General features: G+C 44.8%; 8 non-coding genes across 8 annotated transcripts; all 8 read left to right on the top strand.

Moving 5' to 3' along the window:
* The first annotated feature begins 640 nt into the window (after positions 1–640).
* LOC130302629 (U2 spliceosomal RNA) lies at positions 641–831 on the top strand. The gene has a single exon (XR_008852811.1). It is a non-coding gene; the product is annotated as a U2 spliceosomal RNA (small nuclear RNA).
* Positions 832–7713: 6882 nt separating this feature from the next.
* On the top strand, positions 7714–7912 carry LOC130302632 (U2 spliceosomal RNA). Its single transcript, XR_008852814.1, has one exon. It is a non-coding gene; the product is annotated as a U2 spliceosomal RNA (small nuclear RNA).
* Positions 7913–9996: 2084 nt separating this feature from the next.
* LOC130302626 (U2 spliceosomal RNA) lies at positions 9997–10187 on the top strand. The gene has a single exon (XR_008852809.1). It is a non-coding gene; the product is annotated as a U2 spliceosomal RNA (small nuclear RNA).
* Positions 10188–12270: 2083 nt separating this feature from the next.
* Positions 12271–12461, top strand: LOC130302600 (U2 spliceosomal RNA). Its single transcript, XR_008852785.1, has one exon. It is a non-coding gene; the product is annotated as a U2 spliceosomal RNA (small nuclear RNA).
* A 2085-nt stretch (positions 12462–14546) lies between these two features.
* On the top strand, positions 14547–14737 carry LOC130302601 (U2 spliceosomal RNA). Its single transcript, XR_008852786.1, has one exon. It is a non-coding gene; the product is annotated as a U2 spliceosomal RNA (small nuclear RNA).
* Positions 14738–16839: 2102 nt separating this feature from the next.
* LOC130302602 (U2 spliceosomal RNA) lies at positions 16840–17030 on the top strand. Its single transcript, XR_008852787.1, has one exon. It is a non-coding gene; the product is annotated as a U2 spliceosomal RNA (small nuclear RNA).
* A 2103-nt stretch (positions 17031–19133) lies between these two features.
* LOC130302603 (U2 spliceosomal RNA) lies at positions 19134–19324 on the top strand. The gene has a single exon (XR_008852788.1). It is a non-coding gene; the product is annotated as a U2 spliceosomal RNA (small nuclear RNA).
* Positions 19325–21422: 2098 nt separating this feature from the next.
* Positions 21423–21613, top strand: LOC130302604 (U2 spliceosomal RNA). The gene has a single exon (XR_008852789.1). It is a non-coding gene; the product is annotated as a U2 spliceosomal RNA (small nuclear RNA).
* The last annotated feature ends 851 nt before the right edge of the window (positions 21614–22464 follow it).

Here is a 22464-nt window from a genome sequence, read left to right on the forward strand (position 1 = left end):
GAGGAGGGCCATTTGCTTGGCTCGTGTCCTAAGAAAAAGTCTGAGAAAAATTCAGAGAAAAAGGAAGCTGTAAAAAGAAGCAGAGAGGAACCAGCTGAAGTGAAAGAACCAGAAGTGGAGCAGGTTCCAACTAGAAGACCTACAGAGCAGAGGAAGAAGAGAGAGGAGGAAGGGTATGTGCCAGTGCAGTATTTTGGTGTGCTTGGTGGTTTGTTGGAAAATTTGTCGGAAGCAGAAAGAAAAACGTTTGACAAAGATATGATGGATCTAAAGATAGGCTTGAAGAACCGGGAGGAAGAAGCTCGGGATAAAGTCTATTTTTCTTTCAAGGCAGACATGAACCGTTTTGTTGAAACGTATAAAATTCCAGGCTGGTTGGCGTCTCAAGTTAAGAAAGATATAGCAAATGGCAATATCAGTCGAGGACTGATAGACTTTCTAATGGTGTTTGCATGGAGGAAGGGGATGACCTTCTAATTTGGTTTTGTTTAATTAGAAAGTAATGTTTGGTTTTGCTATTTTATGTTATTTCTTATTTTGTTTTTAAATGTTCTATTTTGTTTCATTAGTGTTTAAGAAAAGAAATAAAAACATGTTACCTGATGATGAACACAAAATTGAGTTCCAAATAAGATCTTGGAACTCTGAGTGAGTTCTGAGGGCTAACTTAAAAAAAAATCTGTTCTTATCAGTTTAATATCTGATACGTCCCCTATCTGGGGACCATATATTAAATGGATTTTTGAGAACGGGGGCCGATTTCGAAGCTTGCTTCCGTCGCCCTATGCATTGACCCGATATGGCAGTATCTTCGGGTACAGTGCACCACCCCCTTACAGGGTTAAAAAGAAAGATTCCTACTTTCATTGCTACCTGCTTGCTGGCTAGCCAGCTAGCCAGCCCTGTGGGCCTTGCTGCTGCTGCAGCCAAAAAACAAAAGGTGGTGCTGCTGCTGCTTCTGCTGCTTCTGCTTCTGCTTGTGTCTGGCCCCTGTTGGAGCGTCCAGGCACAGGACTTCTGCTGCTGCTGACTAAATGGCCTCCTTAATTGGATCATTTGAGTAGCCAGCACACCTGTGCAGGTAGGGCATGACATGATAGGCAGCTGCCTTGATAGCGGGTGGGTGCTGAATGTTCCTAATTGACAAAATAAGATTAATGCTTATGAAGAAATATAAAATCTCATCCCTTCCCCAATATCGCGCCACACCCCTACCCCTTAATTCCCTGGTTGAACGTGATGGACATATGTCTTTTTTCGACCGTACTAACTATGTAACTATGTAACATAACATGGGGGGGGGGGGGGGGGGTCTCCTGGCTGTTCACACAGGTGTGTCATTGCTGTACATTGACCATGCATTGCTTCTGTGGTATTGCAAAGGCAAAGACAAATGCTTCCAGCCATCCATTGCACTAATGGATTGGTCATCAGCTGGCTGTCTATGTCCCGCATCAATATAGACCAAAGTACAGAGGGTTAGGCTATGCTATTGTGCACCTACCTGATGCATCAGAAGGTGCGAGGCCCTTGCTAAATTCTGTGCACAGACTTTGAGATCTATGCTTTAGACTGTATCTAAACCTGCTCCAACATGGACTGACATTCTGGCCTACTTTCAGCCGATGCGACTTGTCTGTCGCTGAACAGTCGCTTTTTATGTATTCAGCACCTATGTATAATGTTGTAAAAATGCTCTAGAAGCTAAAGTCGCAGAAATGTCACACATATTTGGCCTGCAACTTTCTGTGCGACAAATTCAGACAGGAAAAATCAGTATAAATCCTTAGAAAATTATCCCCCAGTGTCTCCATCTGCTGGCGGTATTGAATAAGCATTGCTGCACTGATGGGGTATGCATTAGACGAAAAAAAAGAAGAAAAAGAAGAATAATACGCCCAGAAAAGAGGCGAAAAGGAGAAAAACGTAAAAAAACGTGAAAAAAAAGTAAGAGGAAGAGAAGGGAAAAAAAGGTGGAAATGGGTTTAAAAGTGATTTCGGCGGAGAAATATATATATATATATATATATATATATATATATATATATATATGCGCACACACACACATAGATATAAACGTATTCTCCGTTGAGATATTGCAGCCGCTGCTGTGTCCAGGCCCAGGAGCCTTAGCACTGTGCTGTGATGTCACTCAATACCACTGACATCACTAGGTGTAAACAACATCTCTCCTTTGCTGTGTATGTGACTATGGAGCTGTTTGGTGATGTCGTCTATTACGGCCTTCATAGAAGCAACAGGAGATTGTTGCATCCATCTTGAACCCTCAGAACTACAGTGCTATGATGTCACTCACTTCCACAGGCCTTGCAGAGTGTAAACAACAACAACCCAGCTTTGTTGTGTATGTAACCAAAGGGATTTGTGATGTCACCTAGAACCTTCACAGCAGCGACAGCTTTATGAGGAGCATCAGCACTGCTCTGCCTGAGCAGAACCATCACCGCCATAGGTTGTCAAATAACCCGGATTTAACCCACACAGGTAAGTCCAATGGGGTGCAGGCATGTCCTCTATGCTTACAGCTTCCCGTGGGTGTTGGTTTGATACCGTTTGGGGACAGCCAAGGAGGCATCTGCAGGCAACAAAGGTAGGTGTGTGCTTGTGTGTGTGTTTCCTATGCAGATCCTAAGCCCAGTGTCACATGCAAGTAGGAGGAGTAAGAAGGGTTCCTGGCAAATCCGGGTTATGGATTGCATTTAAAAAGGCCCCGTGGGAGTGCAATGGGCCCCTGTCTTGCTGCTTAGCAATAATGGTATGGGTTTAGGTTCTGCTGTGTGTACTGGTGGTTGACTGCCCCCCAGCCCAGAGTGTGCATGGAAAATTGTCTGGCAGCCTCCCTGACAGCAAGCAGTGATAGTGCCCATGAAGGGGACCTTGTTGGGCCCGCCCCTTTCACGGTTATCGCTTCTCGGCCTTTTGGCTAAGATCAAGAGGTGCGAGGTGGATTGCAGGAGCTATCCCTTGCGGGGGCTACTGTGAATTGTGCGATAATGGCTTTCCAGAGCCGAATTAATTACCTGAAAGATGGAGAGACCAGGATAAAGAATGGATTTCGTGTGGATATCCTTGAAAGTGCATTGGACAAGTTCAGCTTGGAACATCTTGTGAAGAACATCTTCCTAAAGACCTTGCTGGTGAAAAAGCAGGATATTCTATGTCTGCAGCAGCATGGGAGAGCTTCATATGTCCTTGTGCTTGAATCTCACAGCGCCTGTCAGAATCTGCACTACCAATTAAAGTCCAAGCTGAATTCACCTGAGCTGGATGGACTTACCTTCACTGTGTTATACACTGCAGGAGAGACAAACCTGGTGGTGTTCATGTACAATCCGTATGTGAATCTGGCTGACATTGGGCGCTTTCTCCAGAGATATTGCTCTGAGGTGAAAGGAGGAGAGAAAATCTTCAATACAGAGGATCTCTGGACTGGTAAATACAAGTTCCGTGTGAAGTTTAGAGCTGATCCTGATGGAATTGAGGGCATGCAACATCCGCCCTCCAGCTTTACAATTGGCAGAGACAGAGGCTACCTGTTTTATAACAACATGCCGGAATTTTGCAGAAAATGCAGGAGCTTTGGCCACAGAGAGGATGCTTGCACTTCACCATCTGTGCAGTTCTGTGGTCGCTGCGGCAAAGCTGGACATACCTCAGGAGGTTGCACGGAGGAGGTGGTGTGCAATCTCTGCGGGCAACGTGGACATGTGTTCAAAGACTGTCTGTACAGGTCCAGAACTTGGGCGGAGGTCGCTGCATCATCTTGTGACCAGGCTGCTGCTGCTGCTGCTATTGCTGCCACACCCGAGGCTGGATCCAAACCTGTGGACACTATTCAGACTGCGGATCCTGTTCCTGTTGCTGTTACTGTTGGGTCTGTTCAGACTGCAGTCTCTGCAGTTAAAAAGAAAGAGACTGTAAAACCTGCTGCTGTAAAGCCAGATGTTATCCAGCGGAAAGTTGGTGGCAGTGAACCCCGTGCTGTCCCTGCTGTCACCATGGGGGCGGTGGAGTCGGTGGTCGCTGTCACTGAGTCGGACTTTGCCGAGTCAGATATGGAGCAGGGATCATCTGTGGCTACACTTGCAAGAGACTGGTCAGAGGAAATGGAGGTTGAAGACTTGAAAAAAAAGAGAAAGAAAGATCCTGTTGTCTCAGATGTGAACAGTGGCCAAACAAAACGGTTACTGGTTGCACCATCTCAAGTAATCCAGGAACTTACATCTCCTGAGTCTGAGGCAGCAACTCCTGAAAAGGGTTAAATGGCTACCATCAGCATTGCCTCGCTTAATGCGAGAGGAATAAAGAGTCCTGCAAGGAGGGCTGCTTTTTTTTTCATTTTTGTCAACTTTGAATGCAAGAATTTTTCTAATTCAAGAATGTGGAATTTATCATCACATGAATTATGAATACCTAAGAACTGACTGGATATATGGCCCATCTATCTGGTCAGGTGACAACTCAAACAAGAACTCTGGAGTTGGAATACTTTTTAAGGGCCAGGACTTTAACATCATGTCCTTTGTGGAAATTGTGCCTGGGAGGGCATTGCTTGTGAATGTACAATATAATGGAGTGGAGTTGAGGATTATTAACATCTATGCCTCCCCTGTTAAAGAAGAAAGATCCTCCCTCCTAGAGATTGTGCAGTTGTATTTGCATGGAGCTACCTCTCTTGTCTTGGGAGGAGATTTTAACTGTGTGTTGCCTGATGAGAGGAGAGTCTCTGGGTCTGTGAGAAAAGACAAGACTGAAGTGCAGCTGAAGAATCTAATTCAGGACAACAGATTGCAAGATGCCTGGAGAAGTCAAAACCCATCTGACCCTGGTTACACCTGGGAAAGTAACATCTATAAATCCAGAATTGACTTTGTCCTTATTTCTGAAAATATAAAAATAAATAATGCTAAACTCACAGATAATGTCTTGTCTGACCACAAACTTCTCTCTGTGGAAATTTACTTACCTGATGTCATCAAAGGGAAAGGTGTTTGGAGACTGAACTCACAGCTCCTAGAAGATGAAGTCATAAAGAGAGACTTTGTTATTTATTATAAAAGACTAAAAAATCTCCAACAGCGGTTTGCATCAATGCTGGACTGGTGGGAGCATGCAAAGGCCAAAATAAAAGAATTTTTTATGCGTGCTGGTGTGAACAAAGCCAAGGAGAAGCAAAGGTGGTTTAAAAGGCTAAACACAAAACTGCAAACCTGTTACCAGCTGAGGAGCATTGGTGTGAACATGGATGATACAATTGTAAAGGTGAAAGAGGAGATAAAGAAAGCTGTGGAAGGAAAAGGTAAAGAAATTATTTATAATGCAAAAGTGGAACATATGGAAAAAAATGAGACTTGCTCACGCTTCTTTTTAAAGAAACTTGTTGAAAAGAAAGAATTAATAAAAAATCTTGATGGTGAGACTACTAAAGATGGACTTTTAAATAAAGCACACAGTTTTTATCATGATCTTTTTAGTGAAAAACACATTGACTCTGACTTTTTACCCAAAGTAATGGACTCTGTGCAATATTGTCTGAGTGATCAGGACAAAGATGTTTTGTGCAATAGTGTGAATATGGCTGAAGTGGAAAGTGCAGTAAAGAGTTTTTTAAAAGGGAAAACTCCTGGATCTGATGGATTACAAATAGAATTTTACCTGTCTTTTTGGGAAATTTTAAAGTCTGATTTTTATGCTGTTCTTAAAGAGGTTTTTAACTGTGAGAAGCTGCCTGAGTCCTGGAGGAGTGGTGTGGTGACTTTGTTGTACAAGAAAGGAGACAAGACAAAGCTAGAAAATTGGAGACCAATCACTCTACTCAATGTGGACTATAAAATTTTTGCAAAAATCTTGGTCAACCGCATGAAGCTAGTGATTGAGACGGTGATCCACCCTGACCAAGTATGTGGTGTCCCAGGGCGTGCAGTGTGGGAGCATCTCAATGTCATCAGAGATGCCATCTGGTACCAGCAGGAGCGCCAACAGAAGCTTGCAGTGTTATCTCTTGATTTTATGAAAGCATATGACAGAGTTTCCCACCAGCATTTATGGACTGTTTTAAAAAAGATGGGTTTTCCAGAGAGTTTTATCAAGCATGTTGCACTTTTATACAATGACTGCTTTAGCAAAATTTTAGTCAATGGGTTTTTATCTGAAGATGTTTTACTGAGTTCGGGCGTTAAGCAAGGATGCCCTTTGTCACCGCTGCTATTTATATGTGCAATAGAACCCCTACTGGCTATGCTGAGAAAGGACAAGGTGATCAGAGGGGTCCCCATACCAGGGGGTAATGGACAGTTTACGAAAACCCTTGCATATATGGATGATGTGACCATTTTATGTGACTCAGAAGTATCTGTCAGAAGAGCCTTGATGAAGACTGAATTTTTTTGCCAAGCATCTGCTTTTAAACTAAATATTGCTAAATGTGAATGTTTGGGGATTGGGAAGTGGTCAAATACAGACATCCCCCAACTAAAGATCCAGAGTGAGAAAATAAAGGTTTTAGGAGTGGTTTTTAATGCAAAAAATGATGGAGAGGAGAGTTGGAACATTATTAAAGAAAAGGTACAGAAAAAAATTTACTTTTGGAAGCTTAGGAAACTATCAATTGAAGGGAAGCTTTTAATTATACGTTCCTTGCTTTTACCTGTTTTATTGTACCTTAACACAGTGTTTCCTCCATCAGAGACTGTTCTTAAAAACCTGCAAAAACTATTTTTTCATTTTATCTGGAGTTCAAGGATGGAAAAACTCAAGAGAGACATTATGTACAAGCTGCACAAAAATGGAGGTAAAAACGTTCCTAATCTTAAACATTTTTTATACCTGAAGTTTTTTAGCATGTGTTTTAAGACTGTTTTATCCTCTAAACAATGGACATTTTATCTAAAGTATGCTGCTGGTGATATATTTAGAAAAAGAAAATGGATTCACCTACCTCAGACATCCCCTGTTTTAATCATACCTCCAAAGCACTATATGGTTTTAGAGAAAGTGATTCGTCTGTATAACTTGAAAGACATGGACATTGAGATTCTCAAGCATCCCAAAAGAATAGAGATGGAGCTCAGGAGATCGGAGCAAACCTCTGGGATTTTAAACTTCTCTAAAACAAAATGTGACAGAGTGTGGAGGATGGTTAATGCACCGTATCTGGAGAATTGCAATAAAGATCTTGCATGGTCAATAGCACATGAGTGTGTACCTACCAGACACTTTCAGCACAGACGGGGATTGTGCAATACTTCAAGATGTCCAAGAGGAAGCTGTGGAGGAGAAGAGACAGTCTTACATGTGTTTTGGAACTGTTTTTATGCTCAAGAGGTGTGGAAAAGTGTGGCGAGTCTTTTAATGTTTCTTACCGGTCTAAAGACTTTTAATCATGAAGTTGTTTTATTCGGGAATTTTACGAGTCAAAATAAAGATACAGAGAGAGTGATATGGACTGTTGTGAATACCGTCAAGAATGCCTTATGGAAGTCTCGCAATATTTTGGTTTTCCAGAAAGACTTGATTAGTGAAAGTGACTGTTTTAAACTTGCACTGAGTGATCTTTTTGTCTACTATTTATTGGATAAAAAGAGACTGGGGGCCCAGAAAGCTAATTCACTTTGGCACTTTAGTCTTTGGAATGCAATAATGTGATATGTAATATGATGCATTTTGAATAGTAGTGAAAGTTTACTTGTATGTATTTCTTGTTTTTGCACTTTACTAATAAAAACGTAAAAAAAAAAAATCTGTTCTTATCAGTTTAATATCTGATCCGTCCCCTATCTGGGGACCATATATTAAATGGATTTTTGAGAACGGGGGCCGATTTCGAAGCTTGCTTCCGTCGCCCTATGCATTGACCCGATATGGCAGTATCTTCGGGTACAGTGCACCACCCCCTTACAGGGTTAAAAAGAAAGATTCCTACTTTCATTGCTACCTGCTTGCTGGCTAGCCAGCTAGCCAGCCCTGTGGGCCTTGCTGCTGCTGCAGCCAAAAAACAAAAGGTGGTGCTGCTGCTGCTTCTGCTGCTTCTGCTTCTGCTTGTGTCTGGCCCCTGTTGGAGCGTCCAGGCACAGGACTTCTGCTGCTGCTGACTAAATGGCCTCCTTAATTGGATCATTTGAGTAGCCAGCACACCTGTGCAGGTAGGGCATGACATGATAGGCAGCTGCCTTGATAGCGGGTGGGTGCTGAATGTTCCTAATTGACAAAATAAGATTAATGCTTATGAAGAAATATAAAATCTCATCCCTTCCCCAATATCGCGCCACACCCCTACCCCTTAATTCCCTGGTTGAACGTGATGGACATATGTCTTTTTTCGACCGTACTAACTATGTAACTATGTAACATAACATGGGGGGGGGGGTCTCCTGGCTGTTCACACAGGTGTGTCATTGCTGTACATTGACCATGCATTGCTTCTGTGGTATTGCAAAGGCAAAGACAAATGCTTCCAGCCATCCATTGCACTAATGGATTGGTCATCAGCTGGCTGTCTATGTCCCGCATCAATATAGACCAAAGTACAGAGGGTTAGGCTATGCTATTGTGCACCTACCTGATGCATCAGAAGGTGCGAGGCCCTTGCTAAATTCTGTGCACAGACTTTGAGATCTATGCTTTAGACTGTATCTAAACCTGCTCCAACATGGACTGACATTCTGGCCTACTTTCAGCCGATGCGACTTGTCTGTCGCTGAACAGTCGCTTTTTATGTATTCAGCACCTATGTATAATGTTGTAAAAATGCTCTAGAAGCTAAAGTCGCAGAAATGTCACACATATTTGGCCTGCAACTTTCTGTGCGACAAATTCAGACAGGAAAAATCAGTATAAATCCTTAGAAAATTATCCCCCAGTGTCTCCATCTGCTGGCGGTATTGAATAAGCATTGCTGCACTGATGGGGTATGCATTAGACGAAAAAAAAGAAGAAAAAGAAGAATAATACGCCCAGAAAAGAGGCGAAAAGGAGAAAAACGTAAAAAAACGTGAAAAAAAAGTAAGAGGAAGAGAAGGGAAAAAAAGGTGGAAATGGGTTTAAAAGTGATTTCGGCGGAGAAATATATATATATATATATATATATATATATATATATATATATGCGCACACACACACATAGATATAAACGTATTCTCCGTTGAGATATTGCAGCCGCTGCTGTGTCCAGGCCCAGGAGCCTTAGCACTGTGCTGTGATGTCACTCAATACCACTGACATCACTAGGTGTAAACAACATCTCTCCTTTGCTGTGTATGTGACTATGGAGCTGTTTGGTGATGTCGTCTATTACGGCCTTCATAGAAGCAACAGGAGATTGTTGCATCCATCTTGAACCCTCAGAACTACAGTGCTATGATGTCACTCACTTCCACAGGCCTTGCAGAGTGTAAACAACAACAACCCAGCTTTGTTGTGTATGTAACCAAAGGGATTTGTGATGTCACCTAGAACCTTCACAGCAGCGACAGCTTTATGAGGAGCATCAGCACTGCTCTGCCTGAGCAGAACCATCACCGCCATAGGTTGTCAAATAACCCGGATTTAACCCACACAGGTAAGTCCAATGGGGTGCAGGCATGTCCTCTATGCTTACAGCTTCCCGTGGGTGTTGGTTTGATACCGTTTGGGGACAGCCAAGGAGGCATCTGCAGGCAACAAAGGTAGGTGTGTGCTTGTGTGTGTGTTTCCTATGCAGATCCTAAGCCCAGTGTCACATGCAAGTAGGAGGAGTAAGAAGGGTTCCTGGCAAATCCGGGTTATGGATTGCATTTAAAAAGGCCCCGTGGGAGTGCAATGGGCCCCTGTCTTGCTGCTTAGCAATAATGGTATGGGTTTAGGTTCTGCTGTGTGTACTGGTGGTTGACTGCCCCCCAGCCCAGAGTGTGCATGGAAAATTGTCTGGCAGCCTCCCTGACAGCAAGCAGTGATAGTGCCCATGAAGGGGACCTTGTTGGGCCCGCCCCTTTCACGGTTATCGCTTCTCGGCCTTTTGGCTAAGATCAAGTGTAGTATCTGTTCTCATCAGTTTAATATCTGATACGTCCCCTATCTGGGGACCATATATTAAATGGATTTTTGAGAACGGGGGCCGATTTCGAAGCTTGCTTCCGTCGCCCTATGCATTGACCCGATATGGCAGTATCTTCGGGTACAGTGCACCACCCCCTTACAGGGTTAAAAAGAAAGATTCCTACTTTCATTGCTACCTGCTTGCTGGCTAGCCAGCTAGCCAGCCCTGTGGGCCTTGCTGCTGCTGCAGCCAAAAAACAAAAGGTGGTGCTGCTGCTGCTTCTGCTGCTTCTGCTTCTGCTTGTGTCTGGCCCCTGTTGGAGCGTCCAGGCACAGGACTTCTGCTGCTGCTGACTAAATGGCCTCCTTAATTGGATCATTTGAGTAGCCAGCACACCTGTGCAGGTAGGGCATGACATGATAGGCAGCTGCCTTGATAGCGGGTGGGTGCTGAATGTTCCTAATTGACAAAATAAGATTAATGCTTATGAAGAAATATAAAATCTCATCCCTTCCCCAATATCGCGCCACACCCCTACCCCTTAATTCCCTGGTTGAACGTGATGGACATATGTCTTTTTTCGACCGTACTAACTATGTAACTATGTAACATAACATGGGGGGGGGGTCTCCTGGCTGTTCACACAGGTGTGTCATTGCTGTACATTGACCATGCATTGCTTCTGTGGTATTGCAAAGGCAAAGACAAATGCTTCCAGCCATCCATTGCACTAATGGATTGGTCATCAGCTGGCTGTCTATGTCCCGCATCAATATAGACCAAAGTACAGAGGGTTAGGCTATGCTATTGTGCACCTACCTGATGCATCAGAAGGTGCGAGGCCCTTGCTAAATTCTGTGCACAGACTTTGAGATCTATGCTTTAGACTGTATCTAAACCTGCTCCAACATGGACTGACATTCTGGCCTACTTTCAGCCGATGCGACTTGTCTGTCGCTGAACAGTCGCTTTTTATGTATTCAGCACCTATGTATAATGTTGTAAAAATGCTCTAGAAGCTAAAGTCGCAGAAATGTCACACATATTTGGCCTGCAACTTTCTGTGCGACAAATTCAGACAGGAAAAATCAGTATAAATCCTTAGAAAATTATCCCCCAGTGTCTCCATCTGCTGGCGGTATTGAATAAGCATTGCTGCACTGATGGGGTATGCATTAGACGAAAAAAAAGAAGAAAAAGAAGAATAATACGCCCAGAAAAGAGGCGAAAAGGAGAAAAACGTAAAAAAACGTGAAAAAAAAGTAAGAGGAAGAGAAGGGAAAAAAAGGTGGAAATGGGTTTAAAAGTGATTTCGGCGGATATATATATATATATATATATATATATATATATATATATATATATGCGCACACACACACATAGATATAAACGTATTCTCCGTTGAGATATTGCAGCCGCTGCTGTGTCCAGGCCCAGGAGCCTTAGCACTGTGCTGTGATGTCACTCAATACCACTGACATCACTAGGTGTAAACAACATCTCTCCTTTGCTGTGTATGTGACTATGGAGCTGTTTGGTGATGTCGTCTATTACGGCCTTCATAGAAGCAACAGGAGATTGTTGCATCCATCTTGAACCCTCAGAACTACAGTGCTATGATGTCACTCACTTCCACAGGCCTTGCAGAGTGTAAACAACAACAACCCAGCTTTGTTGTGTATGTAACCAAAGGGATTTGTGATGTCACCTAGAACCTTCACAGCAGCGACAGCTTTATGAGGAGCATCAGCACTGCTCTGCCTGAGCAGAACCATCACCGCCATAGGTTGTCAAATAACCCGGATTTAACCCACACAGGTAAGTCCAATGGGGTGCAGGCATGTCCTCTATGCTTACAGCTTCCCGTGGGTGTTGGTTTGATACCGTTTGGGGACAGCCAAGGAGGCATCTGCAGGCAACAAAGGTAGGTGTGTGCTTGTGTGTGTGTTTCCTATGCAGATCCTAAGCCCAGTGTCACATGCAAGTAGGAGGAGTAAGAAGGGTTCCTGGCAAATCCGGGTTATGGATTGCATTTAAAAAGGCCCCGTGGGAGTGCAATGGGCCCCTGTCTTGCTGCTTAGCAATAATGGTATGGGTTTAGGTTCTGCTGTGTGTACTGGTGGTTGACTGCCCCCCAGCCCAGAGTGTGCATGGAAAATTGTCTGGCAGCCTCCCTGACAGCAAGCAGTGATAGTGCCCATGAAGGGGACCTTGTTGGGCCCGCCCCTTTCACGGTTATCGCTTCTCGGCCTTTTGGCTAAGATCAAGTGTAGTATCTGTTCTTATCAGTTTAATATCTGATACGTCCCCTATCTGGGGACCATATATTAAATGGATTTTTGAGAACGGGGGCCGATTTCGAAGCTTGCTTCCGTCGCCCTATGCATTGACCCGATATGGCAGTATCTTCGGGTACAGTGCACCACCCCCTTACAGGGTTAAAAAGAAAGATTCCTACTTTCATTGCTACCTGCTTGCTGGCTAGCCAGCTAGCCAGCCCTGTGGGCCTTGCTGCTGCTGCAGCCAAAAAACAAAAGGTGGTGCTGCTGCTGCTTCTGCTGCTTCTGCTTCTGCTTGTGTCTGGCCCCTGTTGGAGCGTCCAGGCACAGGACTTCTGCTGCTGCTGACTAAATGGCCTCCTTAATTGGATCATTTGAGTAGCCAGCACACCTGTGCAGGTAGGGCATGACATGATAGGCAGCTGCCTTGATAGCGGGTGGGTGCTGAATGTTCCTAATTGACAAAATAAGATTAATGCTTATGAAGAAATATAAAATCTCATCCCTTCCCCAATATCGCGCCACACCCCTACCCCTTAATTCCCTGGTTGAACGTGATGGACATATGTCTTTTTTCGACCGTACTAACTATGTAACTATGTAACATAACATGGGGGGGGGGTCTCCTGGCTGTTCACACAGGTGTGTCATTGCTGTACATTGACCATGCATTGCTTCTGTGGTATTGCAAAGGCAAAGACAAATGCTTCCAGCCATCCATTGCACTAATGGATTGGTCATCAGCTGGCTGTCTATGTCCCGCATCAATATAGACCAAAGTACAGAGGGTTAGGCTATGCTATTGTGCACCTACCTGATGCATCAGAAGGTGCGAGGCCCTTGCTAAATTCTGTGCACAGACTTTGAGATCTATGCTTTAGACTGTATCTAAACCTGCTCCAACATGGACTGACATTCTGGCCTACTTTCAGCCGATGCGACTTGTCTGTCGCTGAACAGTCGCTTTTTATGTATTCAGCACCTATGTATAATGTTGTAAAAATGCTCTAGAAGCTAAAGTCGCAGAAATGTCACACATATTTGGCCTGCAACTTTCTGTGCGACAAATTCAGACAGGAAAAATCAGTATAAATCCTTAGAAAATTATCCCCCAGTGTCTCCATCTGCTGGCGGTATTGAATAAGCATTGCTGCACTGATGGGGTATGCATTAGACGAAAAAAAAGAAGAAAAAGAAGAATAATACGCCCAGAAAAGAGGCGAAAAGGAGAAAAACGTAAAAAAACGTGAAAAAAAAGTAAGAGGAAGAGAAGGGAAAAAAAGGTGGAAATGGGTTTAAAAGTGATTTCGGCGGAGAAATATATATATATATATATATATATATATATATATATATATATATGCGCACACACACACATAGATATAAACGTATTCTCCGTTGAGATATTGCAGCCGCTGCTGTGTCCAGGCCCAGGAGCCTTAGCACTGTGCTGTGATGTCACTCAATACCACTGACATCACTAGGTGTAAACAACATCTCTCCTTTGCTGTGTATGTTACTATGGAGCTGTTTGGTGATGTCGTCTATTATGGCCTTCATAGAAGCAACAGGAGATTGTTGCATCCATCTTGAACCCTCAGAACTACAGTGCTATGATGTCACTCACTTCCACAGGCCTTGCAGAGTGTAAACAACAACAACCCAGCTTTGTTGTGTATGTAACCATAGGGATTTGTGATGTCACCTAGAACCTTCACAGCAGCGACAGCTTTATGAGGAGCATCAGCACTGCTCTGCCTGAGCAGAACCATCACCGCCATAGGTTGTCAAATAACCCGGATTTAACCCACACAGGTAAGTCCAATGGGGTGCAGGCATGTCCTCTATGCTTACAGCTTCCCGTGGGTGTTGGTTTGATACCGTTTGGGGACAGCCAAGGAGGCATCTGCAGGCAACAAAGGTAGGTGTGTGCTTGTGTGTGTGTTTCCTATGCAGATCCTAAGCCCAGTGTCACATGCAAGTAGGAGGAGTAAGAAGGGTTCCTGGCAAATCCGGGTTATGGATTGCATTTAAAAAGGCCCCGTGGGAGTGCAATGGGCCCCTGTCTTGCTGCTTAGCAATAATGGTATGGGTTTAGGTTCTGCTGTGTGTACTGGTGGTTGACTGCCCCCCAGCCCAGAGTGTGCATGGAAAATTGTCTGGCAGCCTCCCTGACAGCAAGCAGTGATAGTGCCCATGAAGGGGACCTTGTTGGGCCCGCCCCTTTCACGGTTATCGCTTCTCGGCCTTTTGGCTAAGATCAAGTGTAGTATCTGTTCTTATCAGTTTAATATCTGATACGTCCCCTATCTGGGGACCATATATTAAATGGATTTTTGAGAACGGGGGCCGATTTCGAAGCTTGCTTCCGTCGCCCTATGCATTGACCCGATATGGCAGTATCTTCGGGTACAGTGCACCACCCCCTTACAGGGTTAAAAAGAAAGATTCCTACTTTCATTGCTACCTGCTTGCTGGCTAGCCAGCTAGCCAGCCCTGTGGGCCTTGCTGCTGCTGCAGCCAAAAAACAAAAGGTGGTGCTGCTGCTGCTTCTGCTGCTTCTGCTTCTGCTTGTGTCTGGCCCCTGTTGGAGCGTCCAGGCACAGGACTTCTGCTGCTGCTGACTAAATGGCCTCCTTAATTGGATCATTTGAGTAGCCAGCACACCTGTGCAGGTAGGGCATGACATGATAGGCAGCTGCCTTGATAGCGGGTGGGTGCTGAATGTTCCTAATTGACAAAATAAGATTAATGCTTATGAAGAAATATAAAATCTCATCCCTTCCCCAATATCGCGCCACACCCCTACCCCTTAATTCCCTGGTTGAACGTGATGGACATATGTCTTTTTTCGACCGTACTAACTATGTAACTATGTAACGTAACATGGGGGGGGGGGGGGGGGGGGGTCTCCTGGCTGTTCACACAGGTGTGTCATTGCTGTACATTGACCATGCATTGCTTCTGTGGTATTGCAAAGGCAAAGACAAATGCTTCCAGCCATCCATTGCACTAATGGATTGGTCATCAGCTGGCTGTCTATGTCCCGCATCAATATAGACCAAAGTACAGAGGGTTAGGCTATGCTATTGTGCACCTACCTGATGCATCAGAAGGTGCGAGGCCCTTGCTAAATTCTGTGCACAGACTTTGAGATCTATGCTTTAGACTGTATCTAAACCTGCTCCAACATGGACTGACATTCTGGCCTACTTTCAGCCGATGCGACTTGTCTGTCGCTGAACAGTCGCTTTTTATGTATTCAGCACCTATGTATAATGTTGTAAAAATGCTCTAGAAGCTAAAGTCGCAGAAATGTCACACATATTTGGCCTGCAACTTTCTGTGCGACAAATTCAGACAGGAAAAATCAGTATAAATCCTTAGAAAATTATCCCCCAGTGTCTCCATCTGCTGGCGGTATTGAATAAGCATTGCTGCACTGATGGGGTATGCATTAGACGAAAAAAAAGAAGAAAAAGAAGAATAATACGCCCAGAAAAGAGGCGAAAAGGAGAAAAACGTAAAAAAACGTGAAAAAAAAGTAAGAGGAAGAGAAGGGAAAAAAAGGTGGAAATGGGTTTAAAAGTGATTTCGGCGGAGAAATATATATATATATATATATATATATATATATATATATATATATATATATGCGCACACACACACATAGATATAAACGTATTCTCCGTTGAGATATTGCAGCCGCTGCTGTGTCCAGGCCCAGGAGCCTTAGCACTGTGCTGTGATGTCACTCAATACCACTGACATCACTAGGTGTAAACAACATCTCTCCTTTGCTGTGTATGTGACTATGGAGCTGTTTGGTGATGTCGTCTATTACGGCCTTCATAGAAGCAACAGGAGATTGATGCATCCATCTTGAACCCTCAGAACTACAGTGCTATGATGTCACTCACTTCCACAGGCCTTGCAGAGTGTAAACAACAACAACCCAGCTTTGTTGTGTATGTAACCAAAGGGATTTGTGATGTCACCTAGAACCTTCACAGCAGCGACAGCTTTATGAGGAGCATCAGCACTGCTCTGCCTGAGCAGAACCATCACCGCCATAGGTTGTCAAATAACCCGGATTTAACCCACACAGGTAAGTCCAATGGGGTGCAGGCATGTCCTCTATGCTTACAGCTTCCCGTGGGTGTTGGTTTGATACCGTTTGGGGACAGCCAAGGAGGCATCTGCAGGCAACAAAGGTAGGTGTGTGCTTGTGTGTGTGTTTCCTATGCAGATCCTAAGCCCAGTGTCACATGCAAGTAGGAGGAGTAAGAAGGGTTCCTGGCAAATCCGGGTTATGGATTGCATTTAAAAAGGCCCCGTGGGAGTGCAATGGGCCCCTGTCTTGCTGCTTAGCAATAATGGTATGGGTTTAGGTTCTGCTGTGTGTACTGGTGGTTGACTGCCCCCCAGCCCAGAGTGTGCATGGAAAATTGTCTGGCAGCCTCCCTGACAGCAAGCAGTGATAGTGCCCATGAAGGGGACCTTGTTGGGCCCGCCCCTTTCACGGTTATCGCTTCTCGGCCTTTTGGCTAAGATCAAGTGTAGTATCTGTTCTTATCAGTTTAATATCTGATACGTCCCCTATCTGGGGACCATATATTAAATGGATTTTTGAGAACGGGGGCCGATTTCGAAGCTTGCTTCCGTCGCCCTATGCATTGACCCGATATGGCAGTATCTTCGGGTACAGTGCACCACCCCCTTACAGGGTTAAAAAGAAAGATTCCTACTTTCATTGCTACCTGCTTGCTGGCTAGCCAGCTAGCCAGCCCTGTGGGCCTTGCTGCTGCTGCAGCCAAAAAACAAAAGGTGGTGCTGCTGCTGCTTCTGCTGCTTCTGCTTCTGCTTGTGTCTGGCCCCTGTTGGAGCGTCCAGGCACAGGACTTCTGCTGCTGCTGACTAAATGGCCTCCTTAATTGGATCATTTGAGTAGCCAGCACACCTGTGCAGGTAGGGCATGACATGATAGGCAGCTGCCTTGATAGCGGGTGGGTGCTGAATGTTCCTAATTGACAAAATAAGATTAATGCTTATGAAGAAATATAAAATCTCATCCCTTCCCCAATATCGCGCCACACCCCTACCCCTTAATTCCCTGGTTGAACGTGATGGACATATGTCTTTTTTCGACCGTACTAACTATGTAACTATGTAACATAACATGGGGGGGGGGGGGGGGGGGGTCTCCTGGCTGTTCACACAGGTGTGTCATTGCTGTACATTGACCATGCATTGCTTCTGTGGTATTGCAAAGGCAAAGACAAATGCTTCCAGCCATCCATTGCACTAATGGATTGGTCATCAGCTGGCTGTCTATGTCCCGCATCAATATAGACCAAAGTACAGAGGGTTAGGCTATGCTATTGTGCACCTACCTGATGCATCAGAAGGTGCGAGGCCCTTGCTAAATTCTGTGCACAGACTTTGAGATCTATGCTTTAGACTGTATCTAAACCTGCTCCAACATGGACTGACATTCTGGCCTACTTTCAGCCGATGCGACTTGTCTGTCGCTGAACAGTCGCTTTTTATGTATTCAGCACCTATGTATAATGTTGTAAAAATGCTCTAGAAGCTAAAGTCGCAGAAATGTCACACATATTTGGCCTGCAACTTTCTGTGCGACAAATTCAGACAGGAAAAATCAGTATAAATCCTTAGAAAATTATCCCCCAGTGTCTCCATCTGCTGGCGGTATTGAATAAGCATTGCTGCACTGATGGGGTATGCATTAGACGAAAAAAAAGAAGAAAAAGAAGAATAATACGCCCAGAAAAGAGGCGAAAAGGAGAAAAACGTAAAAAAACTTGAAAAAAAAGTAAGAGGAAGAGAAGGGAAAAAAAGGTGGAAATGGGTTTAAAAGTGATTTCGGCGGAGAAATATATATATATATATATATATATATATATATATATATATATATATATATATGCGCACACACACACATAGATATAAACGTATTCTCCGTTGAGATATTGCAGCCGCTGCTGTGTCCAGGCCCAGGAGCCTTAGCACTGTGCTGTGATGTCACTCAATACCACTGACATCACTAGGTGTAAACAACATCTCTCCTTTGCTGTGTATGTGACTATGGAGCTGTTTGGTGATGTCGTCTATTACGGCCTTCATAGAAGCAACAGGAGATTGTTGCATCCATCTTGAACCCTCAGAACTACAGTGCTATGATGTCACTCACTTCCACAGGCCTTGCAGAGTGTAAACAACAACAACCCAGCTTTGTTGTGTATGTAACCAAAGGGATTTGTGATGTCACCTAGAACCTTCACAGCAGCGACAGCTTTATGAGGAGCATCAGCACTGCTCTGCCTGAGCAGAACCATCACCGCCATAGGTTGTCAAATAACCCGGATTTAACCCACACAGGTAAGTCCAATGGGGTGCAGGCATGTCCTCTATGCTTACAGCTTCCCGTGGGTGTTGGTTTGATACCGTTTGGGGACAGCCAAGGAGGCATCTGCAGGCAACAAAGGTAGGTGTGTGCTTGTGTGTGTGTTTCCTATGCAGATCCTAAGCCCAGTGTCACATGCAAGTAGGAGGAGTAAGAAGGGTTCCTGGCAAATCCGGGTTATGGATTGCATTTAAAAAGGCCCCGTGGGAGTGCAATGGGCCCCTGTCTTGCTGCTTAGCAATAATGGTATGGGTTTAGGTTCTGCTGTGTGTACTGGTGGTTGACTGCCCCCCAGCCCAGAGTGTGCATGGAAAATTGTCTGGCAGCCTCCCTGACAGCAAGCAGTGATAGTGCCCATGAAGGGGACCTTGTTGGGCCCGCCCCTTTCACGGTTATCGCTTCTCGGCCTTTTGGCTAAGATCAAGTGTAGTATCTGTTCTTATCAGTTTAATATCTGATACGTCCCCTATCTGGGGACCATATATTAAATGGATTTTTGAGAACGGGGGCCGATTTCGAAGCTTGCTTCCGTCGCCCTATGCATTGACCCGATATGGCAGTATCTTCGGGTACAGTGCACCACCCCCTTACAGGGTTAAAAAGAAAGATTCCTACTTTCATTGCTACCTGCTTGCTGGCTAGCCAGCTAGCCAGCCCTGTGGGCCTTGCTGCTGCTGCAGCCAAAAAACAAAAGGTGGTGCTGCTGCTGCTTCTGCTGCTTCTGCTTCTGCTTGTGTCTGGCCCCTGTTGGAGCGTCCAGGCACAGGACTTCTGCTGCTGCTGACTAAATGGCCTCCTTAATTGGATCATTTGAGTAGCCAGCACACCTGTGCAGGTAGGGCATGACATGATAGGCAGCTGCCTTGATAGCGGGTGGGTGCTGAATGTTCCTAATTGACAAAATAAGATTAATGCTTATGAAGAAATATAAAATCTCATCCCTTCCCCAATATCGCGCCACACCCCTACCCCTTAATTCCCTGGTTGAACGTGATGGACATATGTCTTTTTTCGACCGTACTAACTATGTAACTATGTAACATAACATGGGGGGGGGGGGGGGGGGGTCTCCTGGCTGTTCACACAGGTGTGTCATTGCTGTACATTGACCATGCATTGCTTCTGTGGTATTGCAAAGGCAAAGACAAATGCTTCCAGCCATCCATTGCACTAATGGATTGGTCATCAGCTGGCTGTCTATGTCCCGCATCAATATAGACCAAAGTACAGAGGGTTAGGCTATGCTATTGTGCACCTACCTGATGCATCAGAAGGTGCGAGGCCCTTGCTAAATTCTGTGCACAGACTTTGAGATCTATGCTTTAGACTGTATCTAAACCTGCTCCAACATGGACTGACATTCTGGCCTACTTTCAGCCGATGCGACTTGTCTGTCGCTGAACAGTCGCTTTTTATGTATTCAGCACCTATGTATAATGTTGTAAAAATGCTCTAGAAGCTAAAGTCGCAGAAATGTCACACATATTTGGCCTGCAACTTTCTGTGCGACAAATTCAGACAGGAAAAATCAGTATAAATCCTTAGAAAATTATCCCCCAGTGTCTCCATCTGCTGGCGGTATTGAATAAGCATTGCTGCACTGATGGGGTATGCATTAGACGAAAAAAAAGAAGAAAAAGAAGAATAATACGCCCAGAAAAGAGGCGAAAAGGAGAAAAACGTAAAAAAACGTGAAAAAAAAGTAAGAGGAAGAGAAGGGAAAAAAAGGTGGAAATGGGTTTAAAAGTGATTTCGGCGGAGAAATATATATATATATATATATATATATATATATATATATATATATATATGCGCACACACACACATAGATATAAACGTATTCTCCGTTGAGATATTGCAGCCGCTGCTGTGTCCAGGCCCAGGAGCCTTAGCACTGTGCTGTGATGTCACTCAATACCACTGACATCACTAGGTGTAAACAACATCTCTCCTTTGCTGTGTATGTGACTATGGAGCTGTTTGGTGATGTCGTCTATTACGGCCTTCATAGAAGCAACAGGAGATTGTTGCATCCATCTTGAACCCTCAGAACTACAGTGCTATGATGTCACTCACTTCCACAGGCCTTGCAGAGTGTAAACAACAACAACCCAGCTTTGTTGTGTATGTAACCAAAGGGATTTGTGATGTCACCTAGAACCTTCACAGCAGCGACAGCTTTATGAGGAGCATCAGCACTGCTCTGCCTGAGCAGAACCATCACCGCCATAGGTTGTCAAATAACCCGGATTTAACCCACACAGGTAAGTCCAATGGGGTGCAGGCATGTCCTCTATGCTTACAGCTTCCCGTGGGTGTTGGTTTGATACCGTTTGGGGACAGCCAAGGAGGCATCTGCAGGCAACAAAGGTAGGTGTGTGCTTGTGTGTGTGTTTCCTATGCAGATCCTAAGCCCAGTGTCACATGCAAGTAGGAGGAGTAAGAAGGGTTCCTGGCAAATCCGGGTTATGGATTGCATTTAAAAAGGCCCCGTGGGAGTGCAATGGGCCCCTGTCTTGCTGCTTAGCAATAATGGTATGGGTTTAGGTTCTGCTGTGTGTACTGGTGGTTGACTGCCCCCCAGCCCAGAGTGTGCATGGAAAATTGTCTGGCAGCCTCCCTGACAGCAAGCAGTGATAGTGCCCATGAAGGGGACCTTGTTGGGCCCGCCCCTTTCACGGTTATCGCTTCTCGGCCTTTTGGCTAAGATCAAGTGTAGTATCTGTTCTTATCAGTTTAATATCTGATACGTCCCCTATCTGGGGACCATATATTAAATGGATTTTTGAGAACGGGGGCCGATTTCGAAGCTTGCTTCCGTCGCCCTATGCATTGACCCGATATGGCAGTATCTTCGGGTACAGTGCACCACCCCCTTACAGGGTTAAAAAGAAAGATTCCTACTTTCATTGCTACCTGCTTGCTGGCTAGCCAGCTAGCCAGCCCTGTGGGCCTTGCTGCTGCTGCAGCCAAAAAACAAAAGGTGGTGCTGCTGCTGCTTCTGCTGCTGCTTCTGCTGCTTCTGCTTCTGCTTGTGTCTGGCCCCTGTTGGAGCGTCCAGGCACAGGACTTCTGCTGCTGCTGACTAAATGGCCTCCTTAATTGGATCATTTGAGTAGCCAGCACACCTGTGCAGGTAGGGCATGACATGATAGGCAGCTGCCTTGATAGCGGGTGGGTGCTGAATGTTCCTAATTGACAAAATAAGATTAATGCTTATGAAGAAATATAAAATCTCATCCCTTCCCCAATATCGCGCCACACCCCTACCCCTTAATTCCCTGGTTGAACGTGATGGACATATGTCTTTTTTCGACCGTACTAACTATGTAACTATGTAACATAACATGGGGGGGGGGGGGGGGGGGGGCGGTCTCCTGGCTGTTCACACAGGTGTGTCATTGCTGTACATTGACCATGCATTGCTTCTGTGGTATTGCAAAGGCAAAGACAAATGCTTCCAGCCATCCATTGCACTAATGGATTGGTCATCAGCTGGCTGTCTATGTCCCGCATCAATATAGACCAAAGTACAGAGGGTTAGGCTATGCTATTGTGCACCTACCTGATGCATCAGAAGGTGCGAGGCCCTTGCTAAATTCTGTGCACAGACTTTGAGATCTATGCTTTAGACTGTATCTAAACCTGCTCCAACATGGACTGACATTCTGGCCTACTTTCAGCCGATGCGACTTGTCTGTCGCTGAACAGTCGCTTTTTATGTA

Source organism: Hyla sarda, unplaced genomic scaffold (genome assembly GCF_029499605.1).
Source record: "Hyla sarda isolate aHylSar1 unplaced genomic scaffold, aHylSar1.hap1 scaffold_1171, whole genome shotgun sequence".
In the NCBI taxonomy this organism is placed as follows: domain Eukaryota; kingdom Metazoa; phylum Chordata; class Amphibia; order Anura; family Hylidae; genus Hyla; species Hyla sarda.